Below are 18850 nucleotides of genomic sequence, written 5' to 3'. Positions count from 1 at the left end.
TTGGTTGTCCTGAGGGTACAGTTCTCATAGCGAAAACAGGATAAGAGTGAGAAAGGGGATATAACTTTTAACTAGCTCTGTTAATGAGCTGTCATCCCTCAGGAAAGAGAAGCAAGGTGGGCTGCAGGAAGCTGAAGTGGGCTTTGGGCCGACTAGTGCCTGGTGTGTGGAAGAGGCAGTAGTGAACTGTACGTGGCCTTTGATCGGTGGCTGGGACTGTCAGGGGAGCCCTTGGCCCACAGGCACACCTGACCTTTGCTTTCAGCTTGTGGTAGCTGAAGAAAACCATGATGGATGTAGTGGCCTGTGAGCCTCTGCTCAGGAGAGAGAATTCTCACAGCCTTAACTTGACAACCAGAGTAATACATTTATTTTTCCTTTAAATTAAACTTGGATTATGTTTCTTCTTTTTGTGCTAATATTCTTTAACCTTAGGCTAAAGAATGCTGTAACCCATACAGCATTATAGGAAGGATTCCTACCAGGTGTAAATGTTTAACACTTTACCTCCAATCAAACACTTATTTTAAAGGTTACTATTTACGTATAAAAACCATGTAGCAAGGTGTGTAAAGGAAGGGCAGTATGACCTCTGTAAAGGAAGGCTCCAAGAAGATGACCTGAATCGAGCCTCTAGATCATGGTTTGGCTTCAGCTTCCTTAGGAGTTTGTGGTCGCCCCTTCTGGGGAGTCAGTAGGCAGGGAAAACTGTGAGACCTGGGCAAAGTGGAGATATTCATGGACATTTCTGTTCTGAAGTAGCTGGTTCCTCTTTCCTTCCCCAATGTGTGTGTGTGTGTGTGTGTGTGTGTGTGTGTGTGTGTGTGTGTGTGTGTTTTATGTATATATGTGTGTGTATTTGATTTTTTCTTGAGCAGTTTTACGTTTACAGAAAAATTGGACAGAAAGTACAGAGTTCTCATATACTCCCTCACTTCCCCACTCCCACCCCAGTTCCTCTATAATGAATATATTGTACTTGTTGTATTTGTTACAATTGATGGGCCATATATTGATACATTATGACTAATTAAAGTCCATAGTTTACGTTAGGTTTCACTGTTTGTGTTGTACATTCTGTGGATTTGGCAAATGTATATAATGACTTGTATCCATCATTATACAGAATGATATCACACAGAATAGTTTCACTGCCCTAAAAATCCCGTGTTCTACCTGTTCATCTCTCTCTCCCCCTGAGCCCCTGGCAACCACTGATCTTTTTATTGTCTCCGTTGTTTTGTGTTTTCCAGAATGTAATATAGTTGGAATCATACAGTATGTGACCATTTCAGATTGTCTACTTTCACTTAGCAGTATGCATTTAAGGTTCCTCTGTATCTTTTCCTGGCTTGATAGCTCATTTTTATTGCTGAATAGTACTCCATTGTATGGATGTACCACAGCTTATTTATCCACTTACCTGTTGAAGGACATCTTGGTTATTCCAAGTTTGGGCAGTTATGAATAAAGCTGTTATAAACATCTGTATGCAGGTTTTTGTGTGAACAGAAGTTTTCAGCTCCTTTGGGTTAATACCAAGGAGTGTGAGATTCCTGGATGGATGGTAAGAGTATATTAAGTTCTGTAAGAAACTGCCAAACTGTCTTCCAAAGTGGCTGTACTACTTTGCATTCCTACCAGCAATGAATAAGAATTCTTGTTGCTCCACATCCTCTCCAGCATTTGGTGTTGTCAGTGTTTTGGATTTTGGCCATTCTAATAGGTGTATAGTGGTATCTCATTGTTTTAATTTGCAGTTCCCTAATGACATATGATGTCAGGTATCTTTTCTTATACTTGTCATCTGTATTTTCTTTGGTGAGGTGTCTCCTCAGATATTTTGCTTTTTTTTTTTTTTTTTAAATTGAAGTATAGTTGACTTACAATATTGTATTAATTTCAGGTGTACCACATAGAATTTGATATTTTTATAGATGATACTCCATGTTTTGCTCATTTTTAAGTTGGGTTATTTTCTTATTGTTGAGTTTTAAATATTTTGGATACCAGTCCTTTATTAAATATGTATTTTTAAAAATTTATTTATTTATTTTATTTATTTTTGGCTGCGTGGGGTCTTAGTTGCAGCATGCGGAATCTTCATTGAAGCATACGGGATCTTTCGTTGTGGTGCGCGGGCTATTCGTTGCGGCACTCGGGCTTCTCTCTAGTTGTGGTGTATGGGTTTCCTCTTCTCTAGTTGTGGTGCACAGGCAGGCTCCAGGACACGTGGGCTCTGTAGTTTGCAGCCCACAGGCTCTCTAGTTGAGGCACGCGAGCTCATTAATTGTGGTGCGCGGTCTTAGTTGCCCTGCAGCATGTGGGATCTTAGCTCCCCGACCAGGGATTGAACCCGCATCCCCTGCATTGCAAGGTGGATTCTTTAACACTGGACCACCAGGGAAGTTCCTTAAATATGTGTTTTGTAAAAATTTTTTTCCCAGTCTACGGCTTGCCTTTTCCTTCTCTTGACAGTGTCTTTTGCAGAGCAGAAGTTTTTACTTTTAGTGAAGTCCAATTTAGCAATTTTCTTTTATGGATTGTGCTTTTGGTATTGTGTCTGAAAAGTCGTGGCCAAACTCAAGGTCACCTAAATTTTTTCTTAGGTTATCTTCTAGGAATTTTATAGTTTTGTGTTTTACATTTAGGTATATGATCCATGTTTTAGTTAATATTTATGAAAGATGGACGATCTGTGTCTAGATTCATTTTTTTGCATGTGAGTGTCCAGTTGTTCTAGCACCGTTTTCTAAAAAGACTGTCCTTGCTCCACTGAATTGCCTTTGTTCCTTTTTCAGAGATCAGTGGACCATATTTTGTGTAGGTATATTTCTGGGCTTTCTATTCTGTTCCATGTCTAGTCTTTCGCCAGTACCACACTGTCTTGATTACTTTAGCATCATAGTAAGTCTTGAAGTCAGGTATTGTCATTCCTCTGACTTTATTCTTCTTCTGTATTATTTTGGCTATTCTGGATCTTTTGCCTTTCCATATAAATTTTAGAATCAGTTTGTTGATATGTACAAAATGTCTTGCTGAATTTTGATTGGGATTTCATCAAATCTGTAGATCAAGTTGCAAAGAAATGGAATAGATCTTTGATTTCTTTCACCAGAGTTTTGTAGTTTTCTTCATATAGATCTTGATCATATGTTGTTACATTTATACCTAAGTATTTCTGTTTTGGGTTTTGTAAAATGGTATTGCATTTTAAATTTCATATTTCATTTGTTTATTGCTGGTATATAAGGAAGCAATTGACTTTTTTTTTTAACATCTTTATTGGATATAATTGCTTTACAATGGTGTGTTAGTTTCTGCTTTATAACAAAGTGAATCAGTTATACATATACATATGTTCCCATATCTCTTCCCTCTTGCGTCTCCCTCCCTCCCACCCTCCCTATCCCACCCCTCTAGGTGGTCACAAAGCACAGAGCTGATCTCCCTGTGCTATGCGGTTGCTTCCCACTAGCTATCTATTTTACAATTGGTAGTGTATATATGTCCATGCCACTCTCTCACTTTGTCACAGCTTACCCTTCCCCCTCCCCATATCCTCATGTCCATTCTCTAGTAGGTCTGTGTCTTTATTCCTGTCTTACCACTAGGTTCTTCATGACCTTTTTTTTTTTTTCCTTAGATTCCATATATATGTGTTAGCATACTGTATTTGTTTTTCTCTTTCTGACTTACTTCACTCTGTATGACAGACTCTAACTCCATCCACCTCACTACAAATAACTCAATTTCGTTTCTTTTTATGGCTGAGTAATATTCCATTGTATATATGTGCCACATCTTCTTTATCCATTCATCCGATGATGGACACTTAGGTTGCTTCCATGTCCTGGCTATTGTAAATAGAGCTGCAATGAACATTTTGGTACATGACTCTTTTTGAATTATGGTTTTCTCAAGGTATATGCCCAGTAGTGGGATTGCTGGGTCGTATGGTAGTTCTATTTTTAGTTTTTTAAGGAACCTCCATACTGTTGTCCATAGTGGCTGTATCAATTTACATTCCCACCAACAGTGCAAGAGTGTTCCCTTTTCTCCACACCCTCTCTAGCATTTAGTGTTTCTAGATTTTTTGATGATGGCCATTAGGACCAGTGTGAGATGATATCTCATTGTAGTTTTGATTTGCATTTCTCTAATGATTAATGATGTTGAGCATTCTTTCATGTGTTTGTTGGCAATCTGTGTATCTTCTTTGGAGAAATGTCTATTTAGGTCTTCTGCCCATTTTTGGATTGGATTGTTTGTTTTTTTGTTATTGAGCTGCATGAGCTGCTTGTAAATTTTGGAGATTAATCCTTTGTCCGTTGCTTCATTTGCAAATATTTTCTCCCATTCTGAGGGTTGTCTTTTGGTCTTGTTTATGGTTTCCTTTGCTGTGCAAAAGCTTTTAAGTTTCATTAGGTCCCATTTGTTTATTTTTGTTTTTATTTCCATTTCTCTAGGAGCTGGGTCAAAAAGGATCTTGCTGTGATTTATGTCATAGAGTGTTCTGCCTATGTTTTCCTCTAAGAGTTTGATAGTGTCTGACCTTACATTTAGGTCTTTAATCCATTTTGAGTTCATTTTTGTGTATGGTGTTAGGAAGTGTTCTAATTTCATACTTTTACATGTACCTGTCCAGTTTTCCCAGCACCACTTATTGAAGAGGCTGTCTTTTCTCCACTGTATATGCTTGCCTCCTTTATCAAAGATAAGGTGACCATATGTGCGTGGGTTTATCTCTGGGTGTTCTATCCTGTTCCATTGATCTATATTTCTGTTTTTGTGCCAGTACAATACTGTCTTGATTACTGTAGCTTTGTAGTATAGTCTGAAGTCTGGGAACCTGATTCCTCCAGCTCCATTTTTCGTTCTCAAGATTGCTTTGGCTATTCGGGGTCTTTTGTGTTTCCATACACATTGTGAAATTTTTTGTTCTAGTTCTGTGAAAAATGCCAGTGGTAGTTTGATAGGGATTGCATTGAATCTGTAGATTGCTTTGGGTAGTAGAGTCATTTTCACAATGTTGATTCTTCCAATCCAAGAACATGGTATATCTCTCCATCTATTTGTATCATCTTTAATTTCTTTCATCAGTGTCTTATAATTTTCTGCATACAGGTCTTTTGTCTCCTTAGGTAGGTTTATTCCTAGATATTTTATTCTTTTTGGTCCAGTGGTAAATGGGAGTGTTTTCTTAATTTCACTTTCAGATTTTTCATCATTAGTGTATAGGAATGCAAGAGATTTCTGTGCATTAATTTTGTATCCTGCTACTTTACCAAATTCATTGATTAGCTCTAGTAGTTTTCTGGTAGGATCTTTAGGATTCTCTATGTATAGTATCACGTCATCTGCAAACAGTGACAGCTTTACTTCTTCTTTTCCGATTTGGATTCCTTTTATTTCTTTTTCTTCTCTGATTGCTGTGGCTAAAACTTCCAAAACTATTTTGAATAATAGTGGTGAGAGTGGGCAACCTTGTCTTGTTCCTGATCTTAGTGGAAATGGTTTCAGTTTTTCACCATTGAGGACGATGTTGGCTGTGGGTTTGTCATATATGGCCTTTATTATGTTGAGGAAAGTTCCCTCTATGCCTACTTTCTGCAGGGCTTTTATCATAAATGGGTGTTGAATTTTGTCGAAAGCTTTCTCTGCATCTATTGAGATGATCATATGGTTTTTCTCCTTCAATTTGTTAATATGGTATATCACGTTGATTGATTTGCGTATATTGAGGAATCCTTGCATTCCTGGGATAAACCCCACTTGATCATGGTGTATGATCCTTTTAATGTGCTGTTGGATTCTGTTTGCTAGTATTTTGTTGAGGATTTTTGCATCTATGTTCATCAGTGATATTGGCCTGTAGTTTTCTTTCTTTGTGACATCTTTGTCTGGTTTTGGTATCAGGGTGATGGTGGCCTCGTAGAATGAGTTGGGGAGTGTTCCTCCCTCTGCAATATTTTGGAAGAGTTTGAGAAGGATAGGTGTTAGCTCTTCTCTAAATGTTTGATAGAATTCGCCTGTGAAGCCATCTGGTCCTGGGCTTTTGTGTGTTGGAAGATTTTTAATCACAGTTTCAATTTCAGTGCTTGTGATTTGTCTGTTCGTATTTTCTATTTCTTCCTGGTTCAGTCTCGGCAGGTTGTGCATTTCTAAGAATTTGTCCATTTCTTCCAGGTTGTCCATTTTATTGGCATAGAGTTGCTTGTAGTAATCTCTCATGATCGTTTGTATTTCTGCAGTGTCAGTTGTTACTTTTCCTTTTTCTTTTCTCATTCTATTGATTTGAGTCTTCTCCCTTTTTTTCTTGATGAGTCTGGCTAATGGTTTATCAATTTTGTTTATCTTCTCAAAGAACCAGCTTTTAGTTTTATTGATCTTTGCTATTGTTTCCTTCATTTCTTTTTCATTTATTTCTGATCTGATCTTTATGATTTCTTTCCTTCTGCTAACTTTGGGGTGTTTTTGTTCTTCTTTTTCTAATTGCTTTAGGTGCAAGGTTAGGTTGTTTATTTGAGATGTTTCCTGTTTCTTGAGGTAGGCTTGTATTGCTATAAACTTCCCTCTTAGAACTGCTTTTGCTGCATCCCATAGGTTTTGGGTCGTCGTGTCTCCATTGTCATTTGTTTCTAGGTATTTTTTGATTTCCCCTTTGATTTCTTCAGTGATCACTTCGTGTGTATTGTTTAGCCTCCATGTGTTTGTATTTTTTACAGATCTTTTCCTGTAATTGATATCTAATCTCATAACGTTGTGGTCGGAAAAGATACTTGATACGATTTCAATTTTCTTAAATTTACCAAGGCTTGATTTGTGACCCAAGATATGATCTATCCTGGAGAATGTTCCATGAGCACTTGAGAAAAATGTGTATTCTGTTGTTTTTGGGTGGAATGTCCTATAAATATCAATTAAGTCCATCTTGTTTAATGTATCATTTAAAGCTTGTGTTTCCTTATTTATTTTCATTTTTGATGATCTGTCCATTGGTGAAAGTGGGGTGTTAAAGTACCCTACTATGATTGTGTTACTGTCGATTTCCCCTTTTATGGCTGTTAGTGTTTGCCTTCGGCGTTGAGGTGCTCCTATGTTGGGTGCATAAATATTTACAATTGTTATATCTTCTTCTTGGATCGATCCCTTGATCATTATGTAGTGTCCTTCTTTGTCTCTTGTAATAGTCTTTATTTTAAAGTCTATTTTGTCTGATATGAGAATTGCTACTCCAGTTTTCTTTTGATTTCCATTTGCATGGAATATCTTTTTGCATCCCCTCACTTTCAGTCTGTATGTGTCCCCAGGTCTGAAGTGGGTCTCTTGTAGACAGCATATATACGGGTCTTGTTTTTGTATCCATTCAGCCAGTCTGTGTCTTTTGGTGAGAGCATTTAATCCATTTACATTTAAGGTAATTATTGATATGTATGTTCCTATTCCCATTTTCTTAAATGTTTTGGGTTTGTTATTGTAGGTGTTTTCCTTCTCTTGTGTTTCTTGCCTAGAGAAGTTCCTTTAGCATTTGTTGTAAAGCTGGTTTGGTGGTGCTGAACTCTCTCAGCTTTTGCTTGTCTGTAAAGGTTTTAATTTCTCCATCAAATCTGAATGAGATCCTTGCTGGGTAGAGTAATCTTGGTTGTAGGTTTTTCTCCTTCAGATCAGCTGTTAACCTTATGGGGATTCCCTTGTGTGTTATTTGTTGTTTTTCCCTTGCTGCTTTTAATATGTTTTCTTTATATTTAATTTTTGATAGTTTGATTAATATGTGTGTTGGCGTGTTTCTCCTTGGATTTATCCTGTATGGGATTCTCTGCGCTTCCAGGACTTGATTAACTATTTCCTTTCCCGTATTAGGGAAGTTTTCAACTATAATCTCTTCAAATATTTTCTCAGTCCCTTTCTTTTTCTCTTCTTCTTCTGGGACCCCTATAATTCGAATGTTGGTGCGTTTAATGTTGTCCCAGAGGTCTCTGAGACTGTCCTCAGTTCTTTTCATTCTTTTTTCTTTCTTCTGCTCTGCAGTAATTATTTCCACTATTTTATCTTCCAGGTCAGTTATCCGTTCTTCTGCCTCAGTTATTCTGCTATTGATCCCTTCTAGAGTATTTTTAATTTCATTTATTGTGTTTTTCATCGTTGCTTGGTTCCTCTTTAGTTCTTCTAGGTCCTTGTTAAATGTTTCTTGCATTTTGTCTATTCTATTTCCAAGATTTTGGATCATCTTTACTATCATTACTCTGAATTCTTTTTCAGGTAGACTGCCTATCTCCTCTTCATTTGTTAGGTCTGGTGTGTCTTTACCTTGCTCCTTCATCTGCTGTGTGTTTTTCTGTCTTCTCATTTTGCTTATCTTACTGTGTTTGGGGTCTCCTTTTCGCAGGCTGCAGGTTCGTAGTTCCCGTTGTTTTTGGTGTCTGTCCCCAGTGGCTAAGGTTGGTTCAGTGGGTTGTGTAGGCTTCCTGGTGGAGGGGACTAGTGCCTGTGTTCTGGTGGATGAGGCTGGCTCTTGTCTTTCTGGTGGGCAGGTCCACGTCTGGTGGTGTGTTTTGGGGTGTCTGTGGCCTTATTATGATTTTAGGCAGCCTCTCTGCTAATGGATGGGGCTGTGTTCCTGTCTTGCTAGCTGTTTGGCGTAGGGTGTCCAGCACTGTAGCTTGCTGGTCGTTGAGTGAAGCTGGGTCTTGGTGTTGAGATGGAGATCTCTGGGAGATTTTTGCCGTTTGGTATTTCGTGGAGCTGGGAGGTCTCTTGTGGACCAGTGTCCTGAAGTTGGCTCTCCCACCTCAGAGGCACAGCCCTGATGCCTGGCTGGAGCACCAAGAGCCTTTCATCCACACGGCTATTCGGCAGCTCCAGACCTTTTCCCGGACTCCCTCCCGGCTAGCTGTGGTGCACTAACCCCTTCAGGCTGTGTTCACGCCGCCAACCTCAGTCCTCTCCCTTTTGGGAGGTCTGACATCTTCTGTCAGCATTCAGTGGGTGTTCTATAGGAGCAGTTCCACGTGTAGATGTATTTCTGATGTATCTGTGGGGAGGAAGGTGATCTCTGCATCTTACTCTTCCGCCATCTTCTCCTCTCCTCAGCAATTGACTTTTGTTTATTAACTTTGTATCCTGTAACCTTGCTATAATGGCTTATTAGTTCCAGGAATTTTTTTGTTACTTCTTTGGGATTTTCTACGTAGATAATCATGTCAGTAGCAAACAAAGGCAATTTTATTCTTCCTTTCCAATATGTACACTTTTTATTACCTTGTTTTGTTTTATTGCATTAGGACTTCCAATATGATGCTGATTAGGAGTGGTGAGAGTGGACATCTTGCCTTGTCCCTAATCTTAGTGGGAAAGCATCTAATTTCTCACCATTAAGTAGCTGTAAGATATTTGTAATATATTCTTTATCAAGTTGAGTAACTTCCCCTCTATTTCCGGTTTGCTGAGTTTTTTTTCTTTTTTGGGGGTGGGGGGAGCTGCACCACGAGGCATGGGAGAATATTAGTTCTCCAACTAGGGATTGAACCCGTGCCCCCTGCAGTCATAACCATTGGACCACCATGGAATTCCCTTGCTGAGTGTTTTTGATTGGGTGTTAGATTTTTTCAAATGCTTTTTCTGTCTATTTGATATGATTATAGGATTTTTCTTCTTTAGCCTGTTGTTGTGATGGATTACATAAATTTATTTTTGAATGTTGACTCAGTCTTGCATACCTGGAATAAATCCCACTTGGTCATGGTGTATAATTCTTTTTGTACATTGTTGTATTTGGTTTGCTAATATTTTGTTCAAGATTTTTACATCTGTGTTCAGAGATACATCAGAGATACTGGTCTGTAGTTTTTCTTTCTTATAATGTCTTTGGTTTGGGGATTAGGGTAATTGTCTCAGAGAATGCATTAGAAACGATTTCCTCTGCTTCTATTTTCTGGAAGAGATTGTAGAAAATTAAGATAATTTCTTCCTTAGATCTTTGGTAGATTTCCGTAGTGAACCCATCTGGGGTTGTTGCTTTTTATTTTAAGAGTGTTATTAGTTACTGATTCAGTTTCTGTAATAGACATAGGCCTATTCAGATTGTTCTTTTCTTCTTGTATAAATTCTGGTAGATTGTCTCTTTCAAGGAATTGGTCTATTTTATCTAGGTTATCAATTTGTGGGTTCATAATATTCCTTTATCTTCCTGTTAATATCCATAGGATCAGTAGTGATGGCCCTTCTTTCATTTCTGATGTTAGTAATTAGTGTCTTCTCTCTTTTTTCTCAATTTGGCTAGAGGTTTATCCATTTCATTGATCTTTCCAAAGAGTCAGCTTTTGTTTCACTGATTTTTCTCTATAGATTTCTTTTTTCACTGATTTCTGCTCAAATTTTAATTATTTTTCTTGTCCTTACTTTGAACATAATTTGTTCATCTTTTTCTAGTTTCCTAAGGTAGAAACTTAGATAATTGATTTTTAGATCTCTCTTCTTTTCTTTCTTTCTTTTTTTTTTAAATAAATTTATTTATTTTATTTATTTATTTTTGGCTGCACTGGGTCTTCATTGGTGCTCGCGGGCTTTCTCTAGTTGCAGCAAGCAGGGGCTACTCTTCGTTGTGGTGCGCGGGCTTCTCATTGCGGTGGCTTCTCTTATTGCGGAGCACAGGCTCTAGGCACGCAGGCTTCCGTAGCTGTGGCATGTGGGCTCAGTAGTTGTGGCTTGCAGGCTCCAGAGCGCAGGCTCAGCAGCTGTGGCGCACGGGCCCAGCTGCTCCACGGCATGTGGGATATTTGCGGACCAGGGCTCGAACCCACATCCCCTGCATTGGCAGGCGGGCTCTCAATCACTGCGCCACCAGGGAATCCCTCTCTTTTTTTTTAATATTTGCATTCAGTGATATAAATTTTACTCTATGTACTGCTTTCCCTGCATGTCACAAGTTTTGATAAGTTATATTTTCACTTTCATTTAGTTAGGACTATCTCTTGAGACAACTTCTTTGACCCAAGTTTTATTTAATTTCCCAATTATTTAGTCTCCAAGTATTGCATATTTAATCTTCAAATATTATATTTGGGATTTTCCAGCTATTTTTAAATTACTGATTTCTAGTTTAATTCCACTGAGGTCTGAGAGTATACTTTGTATGATTTAAAATTTTTTAAGGTGTGTTTTATGGCCCAGAATGTGATCTGCTTACAGGTCTTTTTTTATCCCCCCTAGAAATGCGCTGATGTAAAGTTCTCTCATTTTTATTGTATGTGACTTCAAAGTAACATACAGTTAAAAAAAAGAAATCAGAATGAAGCAACCCAAGTGTTCATTGATGGATGGATGGGTAAACAAAATGTTGTAATATACACACAATGCAATATCATTCAGCTTTATAAAGGAAGGAAATTGACCCATGCTACGACATGGATGAAACTTAAGGACGTGCTAAGTGAAAAAAAAGCCAGTCACAAAGGACAGAATTGAATGAGATTCTACTTCTATGAGATATCTAGGGAGTAGTTAAATTCATAGAGACAGAAAGTAGAACAGTGATTGCTAGGCGTTTGGGGGCGGGGGAGAAGAGAATGGGGAGTTAGTGTTTAATGGGTACAGAGTTTCATTTGGGGAAGATTAAAAAGTTCTGGAGCACACACTGCAACTACGAAAGCCCATGTGCTTTAGGGCCTGCATGCTGCAACTACTGAGCCCGCGAGCCACAGCTACTGAAACCCGTGCGCCTAGAGTCTGTGCTCTGCAACAAGAGAAGCCACCGCAATGAGAAGCCTGAGCACCGCAACGAAGAGTAGCCCCCGCTCACCGCAACTAGAGAAAGCCCGCACACAGCAACGAAGACCCAACGCAGCCAATAAAAAGAAAAAAAACAAGTTCTGGAGCAAAGTTTCAGTTATGCAGTATAAACAAGTTTTGAAGATCTATACAGCATGGTGCCTATAACTAATAGTACTGTATTGTATACTATAATATGCTAAGAGGGTATGTCTTTTGTTACGTATTCTTACCACACACATTAAAAAAGTAAATAAAGGGGGCAGGAGGAAACTTTTGGGAGGTGTTGGATATGTTTTTGGCCTTGATGGTTGGTGATAGTTTTACAAGTATGGTTATATACATTAAATATTTTATGTGTCAGTCATACTTCAGTAAAGTGGTTTAAAAAAAAAGTTCTATAGATGGATAGTAGTGATAGTTTCACAAGATGTGTATGTCTTTTTTTGTTTTTTTACCGTCTTTATTGGAGTATAATTGCTTTACAGTGGTGTGTTAGTTTCTGCTTTATAACAAAGTGAATCAGCTATACATATTCATATATCCCCATAACTCTTCCCTCTTGCATCTCCCTCCCTCCCACCCTCCCTATCCCACCCCTCTAGGTGGTCACAAAGCACCGAGCTGATCTCCCTGTGCTATGCCGATGCTTCCCACTAGCTATTGGTTTTACATTTGGTAGTGTAAATATGTACATGCCACTCTCTCACTTTGTCCCAGCTTACCCTTCCCCCTCCCCGTGTCCTCAAATCCATCCTCTGGTAGGTCTGCGTCTTTATTCCCGTCCTGCCTCTAGGTTCTTCATGACCATTTTTTTTTTTTTTAGATTCCATATATATGTGTTAGCATAACAGTATTTGTTTTTCTCTTTCTGACTTACTTCACTCTTTATGACAGTCTCTCAGTCCATCCACCTCACTACAAATAACTCAATTTCGTTTCTTTTTACGGCTGAGTAGATGTGTATGTCTTAATGCCATAGAACTGCATACTTAAAAATGGTTAAAATGGTAAATTTTATGTATATTTTACCACAGTTTTTAAAAATGGGAAAAAATTTCTTTAAATCAGAACATTGACAAAGAAAAGGTTGAATTATTTTTAAAATTTCTTTATTCCAAATGTTTGTATTTATTTTTATAGTTTTATTTATTTATTTATATCTTTTTATTATTTTTTAAAATAGATCTTTATTGGATTATAAGTGCTTCACAATACTGTGTCAGTTTCTGTTGTACAACAAAATGAATCAGCCATATGCATACATATATCCCCATATCCCATCCCTCTTGAGCCTGCCTCCCACCCTCCCTATCCCACCCCTCTAGGTTGTTGCAAAGCACCGAGCTGATCTCCCTGTGCTATGCGGCTGCTTCCCACTAGCTAACTATTTTACATTCGGTAGTGTATATATATGTCATGCTACTCTCACTTCACCCCAGCTTCCCCCCACACCCCGCCCCGTGTGCTCAAGTCCATTCTCTATGTCTGTGTCTTTATTCCTGCCCTGCCACTAGGTTCATCAGTACCATTTTTTTTTCTTTAGATTCCATATATATGCATTAGCATATGGTATTTGTTTTTCTGTTTCTGACTTAGTTCACTCTGTATGACAGATATTGAGCTCCATGAGCTGTTTGTATATTTTGGAGATTAATCCTTTGTCTGTTTCCTTTGCAAATATTTTCTCCCATTCTGAGGGTTGTCTTTTTGTCTTGTTTATGGTTTCCTTTGCTGTGCAAAAGCTCTTAAGTTTAATTAGGTCCCATTTGTTTGTTTTTATTTTCATCACTTTAGGAGGTGGGTCAAAAAAAATCTTGCTGTGATTTATGTCAAAGAGTGTTTTTCCTATGTTTTCCTCTAAGAGTTTTATAGTGTCTGATCTTACATTTATGTCTTTAATCCATTTGGAGTTTATTTTTGTGTATGGTGTTAGGTAGTGTTCTAATTTGATTCTTTTACAAGTAGCTGTCCAGTTTTCCCAGCACCACATATTGAAGAGGCTGTCTTTTCTCCATTGTGTGTTCTTGCCTTCTTTGTCATAAAGTAGGTGACCATATGTGCGTGGGTTTATCTCTGGGCTTTCTATCCTATTCCATTGAGCTATATTTCTGTTTTTGTGCCAGTACCATACTGTCTTGATTACTATAGCTTTGTAGTATAGTTTGAAGTCGGGGAGCCTGATTCCTCCAGCTCCGTTTTTCTTTCTCAAGATTTCTTTGGATATTCGGGGTCTTTTGTGTTTCCATACGAATTGTAAAATTTTTTGTTCTAATTCTGTGAAGAATGTGATTGGTAGTTTGGTAGGGATTGCATTGAATCTGTAAATTTCTTTGGGTAGTATAGTCATTTTCACAGTATTGATTCTTCCAATCCAAGAACATGGTATATTTCTCCATCTGTTTATGTCATCTTTGATTTCTTTTATCAGTGTTTTAGTTTTCTGAGTACAAGTCTTTTGCCTCCTTAGATAGGTTTATTCCTAGGTATTTTATTCTTTTTGTTGCGATGGTAAATGGGATTGTTTCCTTAATTTCACTTTCTGAATTTGTGTTGTTAGTATATAGGAATGCCAGAGATTTCTGTGCATTAATTTCGTATCCTGCAACTTTACCAAATTCATTGATTAGCTCTAGTAGTTTTCTGGTGACATCTTTAGGATTCTCTATGTATAGTATCATGTCATCTGCAAACAGTGACAGTTTTACTTCTTCTTTTCCAATTTGTATCCCTTTTATTTCTTTTTCTTCTCTGATTGCCATGGCTAGCACTTCCAAAACTATGTTGAATAATAGGACATCCTTGTCTTGTTCCTGATCTTAGAGGAAATGCTTTCAGTTTTTCACCATTGAGAATGATGTTTGCTGTGGGTTTGTCGTATATGGCCTTTATTATGTTGAGGTAGGTTCCCTCTATGCCCATTTTCTGGAGAGTTTTTAATCATAAATGGGTGTTGAATTTTGTCAAAAGCTTTTTCTGTGTCTATTGAGATGATCATATGGTTTTTATTCCTTAATTTGTTAATATGGTGTATCACATTGATTGATTTGTGTATATTGAAGAATCTTTGCATCCCTGGGGTAAATCCCACTTGATCATGGTATATGATCCTTTTAATGTGCTGTTGGATTCTGTTTGCTAGTATTTTGTTGAGGATTTTTGCATCTATGTTCATCAGTGATATTGGCCTGTAGTTTTCTTTTTTTGTGATATCTTTTTCTGGTTTTGGTATCAGGGTGATGGTGTTTTCGTAGAATGAATTTGGGAGTGTTCCCCCCTCTGCAATCTTTTGGAAGAGTTTGAGAAGGAGCGGTGTTAGCTGTTCTCTAAATGTTTGATAAAATTCACCTGTGAAGCCATCTGGTCCTGGACTTTTGTTTGTTGGAAGATTTTTTTTTTTTTAACCTTTCATTCATTTATTTTAAATCCTTTGTTCATAGGAATTTAGAGACTATTTTCAAACTAGTACAAATATTTTATAAGTAATATCTAGCAGTTTATTAACCAGTGGAGTATACTGCACAACAAACTACCTTACATCTTTCAGGAAGAAAAAATCACTAAATTTGAAAAGTAAAAAGATGTCACCCACTGAATTCGGATACAATTAAAATGTGCTTTAAATATTTGTTTGGGGGAGGGGGGTCACACACTTCTACTCAATTAAGAGAAACATTTATACAGTCCAGGTCTTCTATTTTCTTTACACCCATCATGCCATGAATTCATAGGGAATGGGCTCCAACAGTTCAGGATCCTTTCCACTGGTTCTCACAAAGTGTGCTTCTCTGGGTGGAGCAGGCTGGCGCTTCAGTTGAACCCAAGTACCTTTCTCTTTGTCTTTCTTCTTTTTCTGATCATTTTCCTTCACCCGTTTCAGGAAGCTGTCTCAGCTGTTAGAGTGCTTAATATGCTCGATACGCACATTAATTCTCTTGGCAAGAATCTTGCCCTTAACTTGTTTGTTTACAGTGATGCCAAGAGCATGCTGGGTAACATTGTAGACTCTCCCAGTTTTGCCATGGTAACATTTCTGGGGTATTCCTTTTTGAACAGTGTCCAGATATCTACAGTATCACCTTTCTTGTAGATTCGCATGTATGTGGCCAAAGGAACAACTCCATGTTTTCAAAAAGGCCTAGAGAACAGGTAGCGGGTGCCCCTCCTCTTTCCCTTTGTGTTGGTCATTTTGGCGAATTACTGGAAGGTGGTGGTTCCGGCCGAAAAGCTGTTGGAAGATTTTTAATTACAGTTTCAATTTCATTGTTTGTGATAGGTCTGTTTATATTTTCTAATTCTTCCTGGTTCAGTCTTGGAAATTTGTACCTTTCCAAGAATTTGTCCATTTCTTCATGGTTGTCCATTTTATTGGCATATAGTTGTTTGTAGTAGTCTCTTATAATTCTTTGTAATTCTGCAGTGTCAGTTGTGATTTCTCCTTTTTCATTTCTAATTTTACTGATTTGCGTCCTCTCCCTTTTTTTCTTGATGAGTCTGGCTAAGGGTTTATCAATTTTGTTTATCTTCTCAAAGAACCAGCTTTTAGTTTTATTGATCTTTGCTATTGTTTTCTTCGTTTCTATTTCATATATTTCTGCTCTGATCTTTATGATTTCTTTCCTTCTACTGACTTCGGGGTTTTTTTGTTCTTTCTCTAGTTGCTTTAGGTGTAGGATTAGATTGTTTATTTTGATAGTTTTATTTATTTATTTATTTAATTTTTAAAGAAATATTTATTTGGTTGCATTGGGTCTTAGTTGCGGCTCGCGGGCTCCTTAGTTGCAGCTCCAGGGCTCCTTAGTTGTGGCTCACGGGCTCCTTAGTTGTGGCATGCAAACTCTTAGTTGCAGCATGCATGTGGGATCTAGTTCCCCAACCAGGGATTGAACCTGGGCCCCCTGCATTGGGAGCGTGGAGTCTTATTCACTGCGCCACCAGGGAAGTCCCTATATTTATTTTGAGACTTACGTGACTAGTTTAATTTTCATTTGTGATTGATCTGATAGAATCTAATTGTGTTCAGTTAGGATTTCTTATGGTGTGATGATGAATAGAATTTTTATGTAGATTAGCACAAAATTATATGTATGATGAATCTGATACTCGCACAAGATATTCATGCATTTATTTAAGGACACTCTGCTTATGGACTTGATTGATTTGTGGCCACGTGGTAGAATCATCATGGGGTTTGAGATCAGAGGATCTTCGGAGGTCATTTATTCCAGTCCTTTAAAAAATTGATAATTTGAACCTCAGAGAGGTTAAATGACTTTACCAAGTTTCAAGTTAGTGGAGTGGCTTTATCTTTAGTTGAAACCAGGACTTCTTACTAGCCCTAGTCTATAATTGATCTTAGTTATAGAGAATCTGGTCCTGTTAGCCTAACTCTGTGATTTCAAATAAAACTGGGGGTTGGTGTTTCACTTCCTCTGCTGGCTGCCACTGTGTTTCCTATGGCCCATGCAGATAATGGTGTTCTGCTTAATGAGCTTGATAAGAGCAACGCCTAAACCAGTTACTTCAACACAGGGTTCTCAATCTGAGGAAGTTAAAAAAGAGAATTCTGATGACTGGAACCCACTCCGCAGAGATTCTGATTTAATAGGTCTGCAGTGGGTGGTGGCTCTCACGTCATATTTAAAAAATAATAATCATATGCAGCACAGATTGAGAAGTACTGCTTAAAACCCACTTTTAGAGCATGGGTTCCCAAATCCGGTTAATTATCAGAATCCCTTGGACCCCCTTGCTATAAGAGGGATTCCTTGCTGAGGTAGGAGATGAGATGCTGGAAGTCCTCCGAAGTTATGCTCAAAATGGAATAGCTTTGCCTTCCCACTAACTTTTCTGTATTGACTAAAACCAGACCAAGTGAATGAAACAACTTCAAAGTAGTTATGTGGGCAACAGACATCATGTTAATGAGGTGAAGTTTGGCTAAGGCTTTGTAACACTATCGTTTTTGGGATGAAAAGTAAAAATGCTTATTAAGGAGTTTGAGATTATGTGTAAGAATTTTTAAAAATTTGGTCTTGTACTAAAAGCGCTTTTTTTCCTTTTTTTTTTGGCGAGGAGGGCGTCTGGGGTTGTTTTTAAGGAAGGAAACATGTTTACATTGTTGGAGAGGTGCAGAGGGAAGTGTGTTTTTGTATTTAAATGTGAAGACAGGGCACCTTCAATGCCCTTTATCAGTTAGACTCAAACCACCTGTGTTCATATAGATTTGAATTCCCTTAATGGAATATTAGATAAATCACATGCAATTTATGATCCAGAGATTTTTCTTAAATTATAATTATGGAAATAAGGCATGAATTTATTCTCTTTGTAAAAACTCAAAACATTACAGAAAAGTCAGGAGTCTCCTTTGACCACCATTCTTATTTTTAGCCCCAGCCTCTTCTTCAGAGGTAGTGATTGTTTCCAGTGTCCTGTGGATCCTCCCAGAACTTTTCCTACTGGGTGGACTGTATTTTGTAAATTTTGTTTTTTTCCAAATAATGTATCTTGGAAATTTTTTCGTGTTGGTTCACGTGCCATGTAGAATTCAACTGTATAGTTGTACCATAATTTTTAAAGCCATTTTCCTACTGGTGAACACAAATGTTGTTTCCACTGTTTCCTATTCCAGTGCTGCAGTGAACATTCTTGTGGATGCCTCTGTGTGCACATGTGCTGTGATTGCTGGGGCAAAATGCTAAATTGTCCTCCAGCCAGGTCATGCTGCAGAAGTGTTGAGGAGGGGAACTCAGGAGAATTTTCTGGACTTCATTGAATTTGCAAATATTTCAGTGAAGACACAAGAGTAGCAGAGCAATTTTTTTGTTTATAATTGTCAAAAATTTGAGGAGTGTTTTGGGTTTGCTATGCAGACCCTGAATGTCTTCATGCCCAGTGCCATTGTGCTGGCTGCTGACTTGGAAATAGTTTATAAAAAATGCTGAATTAGGTTAGTGATGTGAAGATGATTAAGAGATAATGGTAGCCAGAATAATTGTGTCAAAACAGCAAGAAATATCAAGAGAATTTGATGAGTTCTGCATTTTCTTTAGTGCTTGCCTTTCATAATAGTGTTAGA

At 37.9% G+C, this 18850-nt stretch overlaps 1 protein-coding gene and 1 pseudogene across 2 annotated transcripts in view; one reads left to right on the top strand and one right to left on the bottom strand.

The window, feature by feature from the left end:
• The window catches only part of TENT4B (terminal nucleotidyltransferase 4B), a 60317-nt gene that overhangs the window by 14083 nt on the left and 27384 nt on the right, over nucleotides 1-18850 (top strand). The gene's annotated exons all lie outside the window — the stretch shown is intronic.
• Nucleotides 15482-15960, bottom strand: LOC133078403 (large ribosomal subunit protein eL21-like; annotated as a pseudogene).

This window comes from Eubalaena glacialis, chromosome 18, assembly GCF_028564815.1.
Source record: "Eubalaena glacialis isolate mEubGla1 chromosome 18, mEubGla1.1.hap2.+ XY, whole genome shotgun sequence".
NCBI classification, from domain to species: Eukaryota; Metazoa; Chordata; class Mammalia; order Artiodactyla; family Balaenidae; genus Eubalaena; species Eubalaena glacialis.
The sequence above is the reverse complement of the archived record's forward strand: the minus strand, read 5'-3'. Positions and strand labels throughout refer to the sequence as shown.